This window comes from Ammospiza caudacuta, chromosome 7, assembly GCF_027887145.1.
Source record: "Ammospiza caudacuta isolate bAmmCau1 chromosome 7, bAmmCau1.pri, whole genome shotgun sequence".
Lineage (NCBI taxonomy): Eukaryota > Metazoa > Chordata > Aves > Passeriformes > Passerellidae > Ammospiza > Ammospiza caudacuta.
Window position 1 is genome coordinate 10,909,437 of NC_080599.1, and position 14,512 is coordinate 10,923,948.

A 14,512-nucleotide genomic window follows, 5' to 3' on the forward strand; every position below is an offset into this window, starting at 1 on the left:
CACAGACACAAAGAGTCAGTGCCGGGCACCTGTGAGAAATTCCCCTGAGGACAGGAAATGCTCCCTGTGGATCCTTTGCCATCTCCCCAGCAGGCAAAGGGCTGAGCCTGGAGGAGTGGGGGGATCGGCCCAGGCTCCGTCGTTGTTCAGGATCCCCGAGTGCAGCAAACGGGAGAGTTCCCGGCTGGGAGAGGCCCCACTCAGAGGGAGTGGCTGGCCCAGGAGAGCTCCAAGGGCTCCTTTTGGAGCGCTGTTTGCAGGGCCCCAAGAGAGGGGCTGCAGTCCCAGCAATGGCTCATCCTGGCCGCACTTGGCACCAACAGCTTTCTTTGGCAGTGTGAGAACAAGGATGTTGTGCCACGGAGGGAACAAAAACAGTTCCCAGCGCTGCTCCTACAGGAACCAGGAGCTGGTTGGGCAGCAGCAGTGTCTGGAGCAGACAGTGTTTGTGATGAGCTGCAGAGGAGCTGAGCCCAGGGGCTGTTGGCCAAGGCCGAGGCCCAGGGAGCATTTCTCAGCTGGCAAAAGGGCCTGAGAAGGGGAGGGGGAATGCAGCAGCACAGGGCCCATGAAACCAAGGGACCATTGTGACATGGTGGGGCCCTGTGAGACCAAGGGATCATTGTGACACTGTGGGGCCCTGTGACACCAAGGGACGATTGTGACACTGTGAGGCCCTGTGAGACCAAGGGACCATGGTGACACTGTGGGGCCCTGTGAGACCAAGGGACCATTGTGACACTGTGGGGCATCAAGGAATCATGGAGACCACTGTGACATTGCTGGGCCTCATGCAACCAAGGGGACTGTCCTGACACTGTGTGACTCCATGAAATGTAGGGATCATTGGGACACTGAGAGGCGCCATCAAACCAAGGGTCCATTGTGACACTGCCGGGAGTCCTCAAACTGTGGAGACCATTGTGACACTTTGAGGTGTCATGGAACCAAGGGGCCATTGTGACACTGCAAGACTCCACGGAGCCAAGGGTCCAAACTGTGACATTGCAGGGCCTCATGGAACCATGGAGAGATCATTAGGACACTTCACAGCCTCATGGAATGAAGGAGACCATTGTGACACCGAGGGGCACCATGGAATCATGGAGACCATTGTGACACTTTGGGGCGCCATGGAATAACCAAAGCATTGTGTCACTGTGAGTCCTCATGGAACCAATGAGGCCATTGTGAACCCTGGAGGTCACCAGAGAACCAAGAGGATCATTGTGATACTGTGGGGCCTCATGAAAACAAGAGGCCTTTGTGACACTGCAGGGCTGCCTGGAACCAAAGGTCCAGTGTGACATTGCAGGCCCTCATGTCATCAATGGTCCATTGTGACACTGTTGAGCCAAAGGAGACCATTGTGACACAGCAAACCCTCGGGGTCCTAAGGTCCACTGTGACATTGCAGACCTCGTGGAACAGTGGAGTCACGCAACATTGTGGGGCCTGGGGAACCATGGAGAGCACTGTGACACTGCAAGGCCTCATGGAATCAGTGGGAGAATTGTGACACTGCAAGGCCTCATGGAATCAGTGGGACCATTGTGACACTGCAAGGCCTCATGGAATCAGTGGGACCATTGTGAGACTTCAGGGCCTTGAGGAGCCGAGGGGACATTGTGACACTGCTGGACCCCATGGAAACAAGACACCAATATGTCACTGATATTTTTTTCATAAAAGTCCTTTCTTTGCATTTTTCCTCTTCTGGGAAGCTGAGGCCCCAGAAGAAGAATGTAAACAATTGTTATCTGCTGCTGTGGAATGTAGCAGGTGCACCTATGATTGGCCCATGGTCCATGTTTACAATTAAGGGCCAATCAGGACCAAGCTCTCTGGGACAGATTCACAGAGAGCTCTCTTGTTTATTGCTATTCCTATTCTTTTCTTAGCTTAGCAGCTTCTGAACTTTTCTCTCTATTCCTTTCAGTTTAGTCATAATGTATTATATATCATGAAGTAATAAATCCAGCCTTCTGATCATAAAGCCAGGATTCTCGTCCATCTCTTCACCCCTGAGGAACCCTTGCAAAGCCATGTAACACCATTATGGCACTGTGGGGCCTCATCCAAAGCACCATTGTGACACCATGGGGCCCCACAAAACCAAGGGAAGATGGAACAGATCTTGCTGGTTTGGCCTCCCAGGGGCCGCCTGACTGGTCCAGCTGACCTTGGAACATTAAGACTCTCTTGTCATCTGCTTCTGAAACACTGGTACTCCGTGCTTTCCTTCCCAATGGAAAAGAACTGTTTTTTTCTGCCAGGCACCCATGGCCAGAATTGGGATTTCACCTCCAAATTTCCCTATATCCAGAGATTGTTCCAATAGGAATATTGCCAGGACAAGTCTAGCTGCCAGTGGTTTCATGAGGGTCACTTCCCATCTGTCTCCAAAATACTGGGGAAGGCTCCATGCTTTCCTTCCTGTGGAAAGAACTGTCCTGCTTCTCCAGGTGCCCATGGCCAAGACTGGTCTTCCACCTCCAAAATTCCTTCAATTCAAAGAGTGCTCCCAGACAAAATCTGCTCTTATTGACAAGTCGTCCAGGCCTTGGCCTTGTGAGGCTCTCAGCTGCCTTCCAAACACTGGAGCCCTGCGTTTTCCTTCCTATGGAATAGAACTTTCCTTCTCCTCCAGGCATTGGGAATTCACCTCCAACATTCCCTGTTGTGAGAGACTGGAGGAGACTGTTGGCTCAAACCATTTTTGCACAGGGGAGGAAGGGCAGGTCCAGCCTTCCCCTGCCCTGGAACTCCAATGCTGCTGTGCCCTGGAACCCCAATCCCCTCAGAGCCTCTATCCCAGCCCAGCAGTGGCTGCCAGTCCCTGGCACAGCACAGGCAATGCTCCACAGCCACCTCTGCAGCCCCAGCCCAGCTCCTGAGGGACCAAATGAGCCCAAGTCCCACCTGGGGGAAGGGCCCAGGGAAACCAAGGGGTATTGAAGGCTGACCACAAGGCAAGCACACATCTTGACCCTGCCTCCTCTTGGAATTTCCATCTTAACACTCCTGGAATCCAGGACTTGGTAGCAGGGTGGGTGCTTCTGTATATGTTTTTTGTTTTTCTCTTTCTGTGTATATTTCTTCTATTTCTGTTCTCTTGCAAATCTTGAGTAACTTAAAACTGCACAGGCTTAGAGTTTGTGAAGGTGAATGGTCCAATTTAAAGCTTTGATAAGTGGGTTTGTTTTTTTTTCCACTGAATGTCATATTAAACCATTTGCCAAGTTTCCATAATTTTCTAATATAACTAGTAAAAGCTGTCTTGTTCTTTTGAGCTCCTGATGATCTCTTGTCAGAATTTCTGCACTGCGTCCAACTCAGAGGAAACAAACAATTGCAATTCCTTTTAAATCTCTCATTGAGAAAGTTTTTTACTGGATGGGAGTCAGGGCTTGTGTGTCCTGCTTGGCCCAGCCCAGGCAGGGCTTTCCCAGACACATTCCACACTCCATTTCCCAGCTGGAGCCACTGCTGCCTCTGAGTTGTGCTGCCCCAGCCCCAGGGACGCTCTCCTTGTCTGCCCATTCCCCCACGGTCTCTGGGCAGGGATGGCCTCAGTGGGGGCTGCTGACATCCTCAGCAACTTGGAGGCTGCTGCTGAATTTTCCTGCTCCAGAGGCTTGTTCAGCCTTCAGCTCTTCAGTGCAAAAATTCAGTGTCCCAGGGCTCAATAACACTCCAACACCTTACAAGCCAAGCCTCTGCGAAATAATTTTATTTCAGTTTCCAAATAATTTGTAGTTACGTAGATCCCAGTAGTGTATTCAAAGTGAATACATGATATTTAAAAAGACAGTGAGAAAACATTTTTTAGGTCCAATTTAGTTTTGTTTTCCTGTTAATTCATTGATATATGCAATCTCCAATTGACATTGAATCCAAGTACCTCCTCATGCAGTTTGTATAGAGATGAAAATCAAGACCCTTCATGGCTGACAATCAATCAGACTCTGTCCATACCCCCACCCCACCATTTCCCCCATCCAAGCCCTGGCACTCACAGCAGCCTTGTGCAAATCTGAGCTCCCTCCAGCCCAGGCTGCACCTGCAGCTTTCAGCTCCTTCGCTCCAGCTCCCACCTGCTTTCCTTGGAGAAGGAGCTGCCCAAGACACAGAGAGATGTTCATTTCTTGTCAGCCAACAAAGCCAAGGGAAAGCACAGCTCCATCAATGCAAAAGTCATTACTCTGTGGGATATTGAATCCACTTTCCACAGCAGACAGTCTCAGAGCAATGGAAAACCTTCTGAACCCAGCACAGATCCCAAGGTCCCCCCAAATCCTCCCTGCCCCGATTCTGCCCAGATTTGCTCTTTGCACACATGAGTCACACACTGAAGCCAGGAGCTCCCTCCATGCCCAGAGGGAGGAAAAGAGAGAAAGGGGATGAAGAGCTCTCCTGTGCAGAGCCAAGGTCCACGTGCAGCCCCTGCAGTGGGAAACACAACTCATCAGGTTTGTGTCCTTTGGGCTCAGGGCCTGGTGACACTCAGAGGCACAGAAAGGTTTCTTGCCAACAAACACACGTTGAACGCAGTCTCACTTCCACAGCCACTGGAGCTGACCAGCTGGCTAGCCGCTCCTGGAGTGACCGGTGGAGACTATGAATCCCACCACTCCCAGGTTCTCGGCAAGAACCCCTGAGTCGTGACTCCGTCTGCCGTGTGGTGATGCAGGCGAGAGCAGGACTGTGAAGAACTGAGGTAATGGAATGAAGGAGTGGACAAGTGTGTGGATGCCAAGGCGCCTTTTTAGCCCGGGTGGGGCCAGTGACGGTGTCAGGTAAAAACTGTTAGGGAGGCACTTAAAAAAGGGATGGGGGCAACAGAAGAGACACGAGGGGCCAATGAGCAAAACCCAGGGGAGCAGCGAGGGACACAACTGAACCAATAGGAAGGGCCCAGAGGAGAGAAAAGGCTGAAGGGAAAAATCATATTCTAGGTGAGGGATGATTGACATAGAAGATTCTTGACATGAGAGGTGACGGTTACAATGATTGACAGGCAACAGGTGGGAGAAACAAACCATTAGGAGGGAGAACATGGAGGGAACTGAGGGTCAAATCAAATTATTAGCTTATAAAAAAGAACCAACTTTACAATAAACCCATATAAAACACACACAATACTACAGTCGAACATTTGAACAGTTTAATATTCCTCACAGCTCTTTCCTCAGCTCTCTGTGATGTACCAGCAGCATCTGAAATGTCCCCCATCCCCAAGGGATTTCTGTACATAACAGTTTTAGGCAAAGACATAGGAAAAATTAAGTGATAGATATAAACACAATTAAGATGTTGACTAACATGATATTTATTTGAACTTCAGAAATATGGGGCAACTCTCTGCAACTAAAAGCATGAAACCAGTCACTTGACAGGCACTTGAAAGACCAGAGAGCATCTGGAGGAGGAAATCAAAAACCAACAAGGTGGGCATCGATCCAGGTGCTCTAGTGAAGGGGCATCCTTAGACATGGCCATCTAACCAGGAGAGCTGGAAACACATGAAGGAAGATTGAGAGGAAGTAATACACTGGATATTGGTGACACAAGTCCACAGGAAGATCAGTACTTGTTCTTCTGCCATCATTACACTTCCAGGAAGTTCCTGTTCCTGGTGGGAAAAATTTGTCATGGCTTAAAAGTACTCAAATGACCCAGGTAACAAAGATCCATTTGTATATTAGGAAACTAACAGGTATTAAAACCTGTGCCACTTTCCAGACAGACATCAGCTGTGTGCCCATGAACAGGCAGTGCCACTTGTGCCCTGAGGTGCCCAGCTGGAACTGGATCTCTCTGAGAGCACCTGAGGGAGAGCAGAGCACCTTGCAGGCTGCAGGTCCCTGACAGCCCCGCAGGGCTCCTGTCCCATCAACATCTGCTCTGCTCCAGTCTGAAAGAGGGCGCAGAATGGTGCCGGGATTGCCAGAGAGCTGAGGTGTGTGCTGGAATTCAATGCCCTCCCCATCCCGCAGCAGCCCTGCATTTCCCTCCTGCAGCCTTGGTCTCCAGCACAGCCATGGAGGCTCTTTGGGCTCTGGACTGTTCCTGCAGCCCCCAAGGGCAGCTGAGCTCTGCCTTTGGCACAGTCAGGCCTGGCCAGTGCAGGCCATGCTCAGCAATTCCCTCTGTGTGCCTGGCCTTGCTGTCAGCCTGGGCAGCGGCTGTGTGGCCCCTTTGTGGCCCAGTGCTGGCCCAGCCATGGTGGCCCAGCCCCTGTGCTGGCCCGGGCCAGGCCAGGAGCATTGCGGCTGGGAACGGCCCCTGTGCCGTGGTGCCCACAGCAGCCTTGGGGCTCTGTGCCCCATGGCCTCCCTGCTGGGCAGCCTGTGCCAGCTCCTGCAGAGCCCGTGGCACCTGTGGGGCTGCACAGACAGCCCTGCCCCGGGCTCTGCTGGCCTCTGGGCCAGCAGAGAGGCAGCCAGGGCTGGCCATGGCCGGGAACAGGCCCTGAGCCCCGCAGGAGGATGGAGCTGGGCCACAGCCAAACTCAGCCCAGGCCAAAGCTGGGCTCAGCAGCCAGGCCTGCCAATGCATGGGCACAGAGGCTGGTGCTGGCAAATCTCCTGGGCCCTCTCCCTGCTCTGTCCATGCCACCAAGGGCACAGAGCAGCCTCCTATCTGGGCCACTTGCCTGTTTGCAATGCCTTGCACAGGCGCTGGCCCTGCCCCACAAGGCCTGGCCTGAGTCCTGCCCCTGCATGCTCAGCCAGGCTGAGATGGACACTCATGGTTTCTGGGCCAGGCTCTCTGAGCCCAGCCCAGCTCTCTGCAAGCTCTGCCAGCTGCCCTGAGCTCTGGGCAGCACCAAGGGTCTCAGCCCAGCCCAGCCCAGCCGGCTCTGGCCCCACAGCTCTGCTCAGGCCAGGCTGCTCTGGGCACTGCCCCACGGCCTCAGCCCCTGGCAAGGGCACAGCAGCAGCTGCAGCTGCCACAGGACTCAGCCCCAGCCATGGGGGAAGGTGCTTGGCCAAGGCCAAAGGAGGCTCCCTGGCTGCCCTGCTCCCCTCGGGCTGAGGTGCTGAGAGCTCTGCAGCCCCTGCTGCCATCCCATCTGCCCATCCCAGGGCAGCACAAGAGCCGTGGCCTTGGAGGCCTCAAGAGCTGCTCCTGCTCCAGGCCCAGGGCCCATGCCAAAGCTGTGGCAGCCAAAAAGCTGTGCCCATTTCTGTTCATTGCTGCTCTGTTGGCGATGGGTTCTCAGCCACTTGGAGGTTGATGATGAATTTTATTTCTCCAGAGGCCTCTTTTTTCTTGAGGTCTTCCATTCAGAAATTCAATGTAAAAGGTTAATAAATATTTGTTCCAAACACACCTGAACAAGAAAAACCCTTGGGAATAATCTAAGTTTTCAAGTGTTCTTTGGGTAATTAGACAGATTTCAGAAGTCTATTTAAAGTGAATATACTGTATTTAAAACAATGCAGAGAGAATTGTTTTTTCCTGTTTTCTTATTTTGTTCATAGATTGATAACAGCAATGTCCAATTGATATTGAACACCAGGACCTCTTCATGCAGTCTGAACAGATATGAAAATCCAGACCCTTCATGGCTGACAATCAATCACACTTTGTCTCTATCTCCTCCCCACCCTTTCCCTCATCCAACCCCGGCACTCAGAGCAGCTGAAGAATGGAGTCACATCCAGGGGCGTCCCAAGGGCTCAGAACTGGGGCTAGGTCAGTTCAATCTCTTTATTGCTGATCTGGATGAGGCCATCGAGAGTACCCTCAGTCAGTTCCCAGGTGAGCCCAAGCTGGGTGGGAGTGTGGCTGTGCTGGAGGGCAGGAAGCTCTGCAGATAGATCTGGACAGGATGGAGCCATGGGCCCAGGACAATTGGATGAGGTTCACCAAGGCCAATGGCCGGGTCCTACCCTGCGCTTACAACCACCCCAAATCCCTGGCCCTACCCTGTCCCTGATCCCCACAGCCTGTCCTGTTTTCTTCACCCCTGCATTGCCAGGGACTTTGTGGGATAAGGGAGCTCTGCTCTGGCTATGGAGGGAGGTCCAAGTTCCACCACTGGAGTGGGAACCACAACTCACCATGTTTGTGTCTTTTGGGGGGTGTGGAACTGGTGTCACTCAGAGGCACAGAAAATTTCTCTTCATGGCAAACAGGCCCCAGTTGAACAGGACACCATTTCATAACAATCACAATCCTCCCTCAGATATGTGCAACGTCCCAGCAGCATCTGATGAGTCCACCATTCACAGGTGATTTCCATACTAAAATTAATTTCAAACAAAAGAACAATTAAGTTATTGTATCAGGATGCTTGTCCTGGAGTGGGTGCAAAACAGCTCCAACAATTCCTGATTTGCTAAGCTGTCAGTGGGGGATGGAGATGGGAGGTCAGGCTGCTCTTGGTGTTGAGGAAATGCTGAAACCAGCCTGACTCATTTCATCTCCTCCTGTCCTGGCTGATGTCTCCTCTTTCCCCTTCCACCCATTGGCTTTTGTCTCCCACCAGCCCCCCTGTGAAGAGCCTGGCTCTGTGTTCTCCATCCCCTCCTCGCTGGCACTGCCAGGCTGGCATGAGGAGCCCCTCAGCCTTCCCTGCTCCGGGATGGACAAGCCCATCTCCTTCAGCCTCTGCTCACAGCCCAAGGGCTCCAGCCCCACCTTGAAAGCCCTTCCCAGACCCTGCTCCAGCTGCCAGACATCTTTCCTGCCATGGGCAACCCAATCCAGGCCACAGTGACCTGGATAATCCATGTCCTTGATGTCCTGGTCACACAGCCCTGGCCCCTTGTCCCCATGTCAGGCTCTGGGGTGGATCCTGTGGAACATCCTTTGGTGGAGTCTGTGGCTCCAGGTGGGCTGGGGGGATCCCAGGGGACAGGGACCCTGCTGGGCATGAACAGCATTGGACTTGTTGGGAGAAACTGTGAGGGGGAGCTGGGGCAGAGTGACCAACCCGGTGACCTGACACAGCCCTGCTGGGATGTCACACAGCCCCTCTGTGATGTTACAGCCTGCTCTGTGATATCACAGCCCATTCTCCAATGTCACACAGCTGATCTCTGATGGTTGGTCACAGCTGGTCACAGCCAACTCTGTGATGTCACAGTCTGCTCTGTGATGTCAGACATCTGCCCTCTGATGTCACAGCCGGCTCTGTGATGTCACAGGGGCAATATATGATGTCATAGCTGCTCAAACACCTCACATAACCCGCTCTGTGATGTCAAAGCCCACTCTGTGACCTCATGTTACCAGATGATAAATTGTCTCCACCAGGTGAGCTGACACCTGGACCTTGTTCTCCAAAACCCCAGGTTTATGGAAGCCACACAATGCCCATTGTGTGAGAAGGGGAACTGGAAGTTCAGCAGCCTCAGTGTCCTGCCAGCTCAGCCAGGCCCTCTGGAACATTGGGGTCCATGACTACCAGGGACCACCAGAGAGACCCCAAGACAGAACAACACATGGGTGAAGGGGAGGGGAAATAGGTGAATGATTTTAGGGAAACCATTATCATATTTATGTTTAGTCTGGGACAATCAATGAATATGTGTGCAATATACAGAATATAAACAGAAACTTTCCTTTACTCAGCCTGCAGGGCTTTGGGAGGAGCTGTCCCCCGTGCATCCCCCTGAATAAATAATGCTGCTTTTTAATGCTGCATTGGTGTAAAGGAGTTCTCTATTTTACTGAATTTTTGGTAACACTCCCACTGCCAAGGAAAGTTCTGTCTGCTGCTGTTCACAAACAGAGAAGGGCTGGTGGCAGATGTGGGGCTTGGAGGTTGCCTGGGGCACAGTGACCATGAAATAATCAAGTTTTCAATGTTCTGGAAAAGAAGCGGGGGCAGCAACAAAACTTCTACAATGGAATTAGGAAGAGCAGACTTTGGCCTGTTTAGGATGATGATTTTGGGAGTACCAAATCAGGTCCTGATTTTTTTTAAGGAAAACATCCCTTAAAAACAAAGGGGTCCATGAAGGATGGACACATTTCAAGGAAGTAATCTTAAGGGGGAAGGAGCAGCCTGTCTCAATGTGGCAAAAGATGAGCTAGAGCGGAAAATTACTGGCCTGGCTGGCCATGGAGATTTTGTGGGAACTCAAGGGTAACAAGAGGAGCATCAACTTTGGACAGAAGGTCAAGCAGCTTAGGAAATGTTTATGGATGTTGTGAAGTTGTGCAGAAAAAAAGTCAAGAGGTGAAAGCTCAATTAGAGTTTAACCTGACCACTTCTGTGAAAAAAAAATAGACAATGTTTCCACAATTAAATTAATAGCAAAACATGGGGTAAGGAAAACCTCTACTCTTTATTGGATGCAGTGGGGAATATAGTAACTAAAGATAAGGAGAAGGCAGAGCTACTTAACATCTTGTTTCTCTCAATTTTCGATATTAGGGCAGGCTGTCCTCAGGACAAGTGCTCTGCTGAGCTGGTAGATGGGCACATGGAGCAGAACAGCCCCTGGAATCCAGGAGGAAGCAGTTGGTGACCTGCTGAGCCACTCAGATGCTCACAGGTGTGTGGCATCAGATGGGACCCATCCCAGGGGGATGAGGGAGCTGGTGGATGAGCTCCCCAAGCTGCTCTCCATCATTTACCATCAGTGCTGGCTCACCAGGGAGGTCCCAGAGCACTGGAGGTGCCAGTGTGAGCCCATCCCCAAGAAGGGCTGGAAGGAGGAGCTGGGGAACTCCAGGCCTGTCTGCCTGACCTGGGTGCCTGGCAAGGTTATGGAACAGATCACCCTGAGTGCCATCACAGGGCACCCACAGAGCCAGCCAGCGTGGATTCCAATGTCTGCATGGAATGGTCTGGATGAGGGGATTGTGTCCAATATCAGCAAATCTGCAGATGACACCAAACTGGGTGTGAGTGTGGATCTGATAGAGGATGGAAGTAGGAGGGCTCTGCACAGGGCCCTGGAATGGCTGGATCCAGGGCCCAAATCCAACAAGGTGAGGTTTAACAAGTCCAAGTGCCGGGTCCTGCAATTTGGCCACAACAACCCCTGCAGCACTACAGGCTGGGGACAGAGTGGCTGGAGAGCAGCCAGGCAGAAAGGGAACCTGCAGTGAGTGATGGACAGCAGGCTGGACATGAGCCAGCAGTGTGCCCAGGTGGGCAAGAAGGCCAATGGCTCCTGGCCTGGATCAGGAATGGTGTGGCCAGCAGGAGCAGGGCAGGGATTCTTTCCCAGTGCTGGGCACTGGTTGGGCAGCACCTCGAGTGCTGTGTCTAGTTCTGGGTCCCCTGGGGTGGGGAATTAGAAGAAATTTGTATCAGGAAGAGTAAAGAAAGCCAAGGTGAAGCAAGGGAAATGCTCAGGGCATTTTGGGAGTGGCTGCCAGGAAGCCCTGGCTCTGAGCAACAGCGTCTGCAGTGGGACAGGGAACTCCCAGCTGATGGGAACAAACTTTCTGGCTGACTGCAGAGGCCAGGACAAAGCTGAGTGGTTTCCCTGGTGTCCCCCAGCCCTTGCTGGCCCCAGGGGCTGATGCCATTTGAGCTCCCTCAGGTTCATGTCCCCACACCAACAGCATGGGTGTGCTCCCCCTGCTGTGTGCAATGCAAACAGGGGCTGCTGAGCCAGTGCTGCAGTGTCTGTGCCTGCAAGGATGGGGCACCTGTGTGAGCTGGGGGAGAGGCCAGGGCTGCAGAGGGGGGATGTTGTTGGCAGCTCCATCAGGACGCTCTGGGATGCTGCCCTGAGCTGTGCAGCGCACTAGGGATGGATCCGCCCCTGCTCTGCTGCTCCTTCCCTTCTGCCCCAGGGCCCTTGCAGAGCACCAGCTGTGTCTGTCCTCCGCTGCCATGGCAACCCTCAGGACAAAGCGGTGCCAGGGCTGTTCCAGGTACAATTGCAGTGACACTCGTTGGTGCCACCAGGTGCCATGGCAACGTCCACGGGGACCGGTCCTTGGTTTGGTGCCATGGCAACCAATGCCCGGCCCCATTGTGATGGTTGATGGCCATGGGAAGCTGCCCTGGCCCCTTGCTCAGGGCTGGTGTCAGTGCCCAGAGCCAGAGGGGATCCCTTGCTGGGGGCTGTGCCATGGCCACCTGCCCTGTGCCGCGCTGGCCGCTCAGGCACCAGGAACCAGCAGCCACCGGCACTGCCAGGGCCAAAGGCCAGGTCAGCCAGACAGAAAGGGGCAGGGCTGGGCACTGTTTCCATGGTACCGGCACTGGGGGGGACACCTGGGTCACCTGGCCTGGCAGTTGCCATGGAAAACCCCAGCAGGGACTGAGGGCACAGCCCCTGGCACTGAGACACTGCTGGGCCGGGTGCTGAGCACAGGGCTGAGCACGCAGAGATGGTTTTGTTCTTGCTGAGCTGCAGCACAGCCAAGGCCTGTCCTGCCCCTCGTCCAGCCATGCTGGGGAGGGGCTGGGGCTGTGGGGGAGCTGGGCAGGGACACAGCCAGGACAGGGGACCCCAACTGACCCCGGGCATAGCCCAGACCAGAGCACATCATGCTCAGGGTGTGAAGGGGGGAACAGGGAGGAAGGGGGGAATTTTGGAGGGAGGGTTTTTGCTTTCCCAGGGAACACTTAGGCAAGAGGGGGCCCTGTTTCACCAGTGGGCAGGGTCACTACCAAGGACACAGACACCAAGTTAAGGAATTGTGTCAGTTATATCATGCACAGCTGCAGAGATTTACAAAAGGATATGCTCAGCAAAGCTCATCATCATTAGCAAAGAATTACAAAAGAAGCTCAGCAATACATCATAACCCATCATTACATTTTGATGACCAATCCCTTGGTGAAACACCAGAGGTGTTTGTGGCAGACAAAGATTCTGGCTGATTATAAACGTACACCTTACAGACATCAGTAGTACTTTAGTGACACTGTTCTTCATTCTTATTTTTTCAATCTCATTCGAGTTAGGAACAAGTATTCTGTTGTCCCTGGAGCTGGCACCTTTTTAATTCCAGAATAATGCCCCCAGGCCCTTTGCTGTTCAGCTTTCCCATGCTGTCTGTGGCTAAAAAGGCCTGGGGGGCCCTTTCCCCTCTGGCTGGAAGGGGCTGGGTCCCAGTCCCTGAGGGGCACCCAGGCTCCTGGATGGAATTCCTGTGCAAGTCCCTCAGTGTCACAGCAGCTTTCCCATGGAGCCGGGTGGATCAGAGCATGTTCCAAAGGGGCCCTTGGGGCAAACAGGGAGATCTGGTCTGGCAGGATGTGTAAAACAGTATCCTGGCAGATCTACTTGTTCTCACACAGAATCCTTGGCTGCAGGGACACATTCCCATTGTTCCTGCCCAGGGTTCAGGACTCAGAGTTATCTTTCCTAGGAGCTGTTCCTTCAGCTGCCACGGGAGGGCCTTTTGGCCTCCAGACCCACACTCTGGCTCCATTATCAGGGCTGCTGGATCCAAACCCTTTATCTCCACAAATGGTGGTGACTGGAGGTGGATCTCCTGTTTTCACAATCGTTCTTAAAATTGCAAAATCAGTAATTGTGCTACCCTGTCATGGGGTTGAACAATCCAATCTTGTTTGTTATTGTTTACAGAATTACTGTAATTTCTCCTTGATATTCTGCATCATTTCCTCCTGCCATGACAGGAACACTTTGCAAGGCCAAGCTCCAAGGGAGCAGTTACCAAATCAAAGTGTCCTGAAGGAATCTGAATTCCTGTTTCAGGATTGATAGCTCTCATTTGCTTTGAATTTTTCCTAATGAATTCCAATGCATGAAGGCCCAGCCCTGCAGCCTCTGGGCTGGCCCTGCCAGGGGCCATCACAGCCAGAACAATTTCCCAGGCACCCCAAGTCTCACTGCCCATGGCTGGATTTGCAAATTGGGGGCAGCCGTGCACAGCCAGGGGGTTTCCATTTCCCCAGTGGGCCATTGTGAAGGACATGGAGCACATCTGGGAGATGGGTTCTCCATGGGCAAAGGTTCCCATCTCCTCATTTTTCCAACTGCTCTTTTAACAACCCCTTCACCCGTGCAACCAATCCTGCAGCTTGTGCATAATCTGGTACATGAAAAACCCTGCAGGCAAAATCACTGTATTTTTCACAGGAACAGACAAAGCACTCTGCATCACAGTATCAGCAAACCCTGCAAAAATAGCCAATTTCCTCCCTTTCTCCCTTTTTCATTGTATACAATCTCAAAAAGTTGACCACTGACATTAGGGTCCTGGCCAATCCTGTTCTGTAGAGTATTTAGTGTTACATCCCTGAGCAGCCAAAGCTACCAAATTAGCATTGTCAGCACTATTTCACATTATTATATAATTTTATACATAGATAGTGATATAGAAATATAGATAGATACAGACATAAATAAATATATATAAATAGATATATTGAAGTCTTATTATACTATAAATACATATATAATTATTATGTATATAGATATTTCACTTGCACAAATGCATCTGAGCTCAAGACTAAAACCTTCTTCTCTTGCTCCATGTGGGAGCATTCCAACCATAATTGTTTCTTCTGATGGTGCTGTTTCCTATGTACTCTTTCCTTTTCCATATGCAA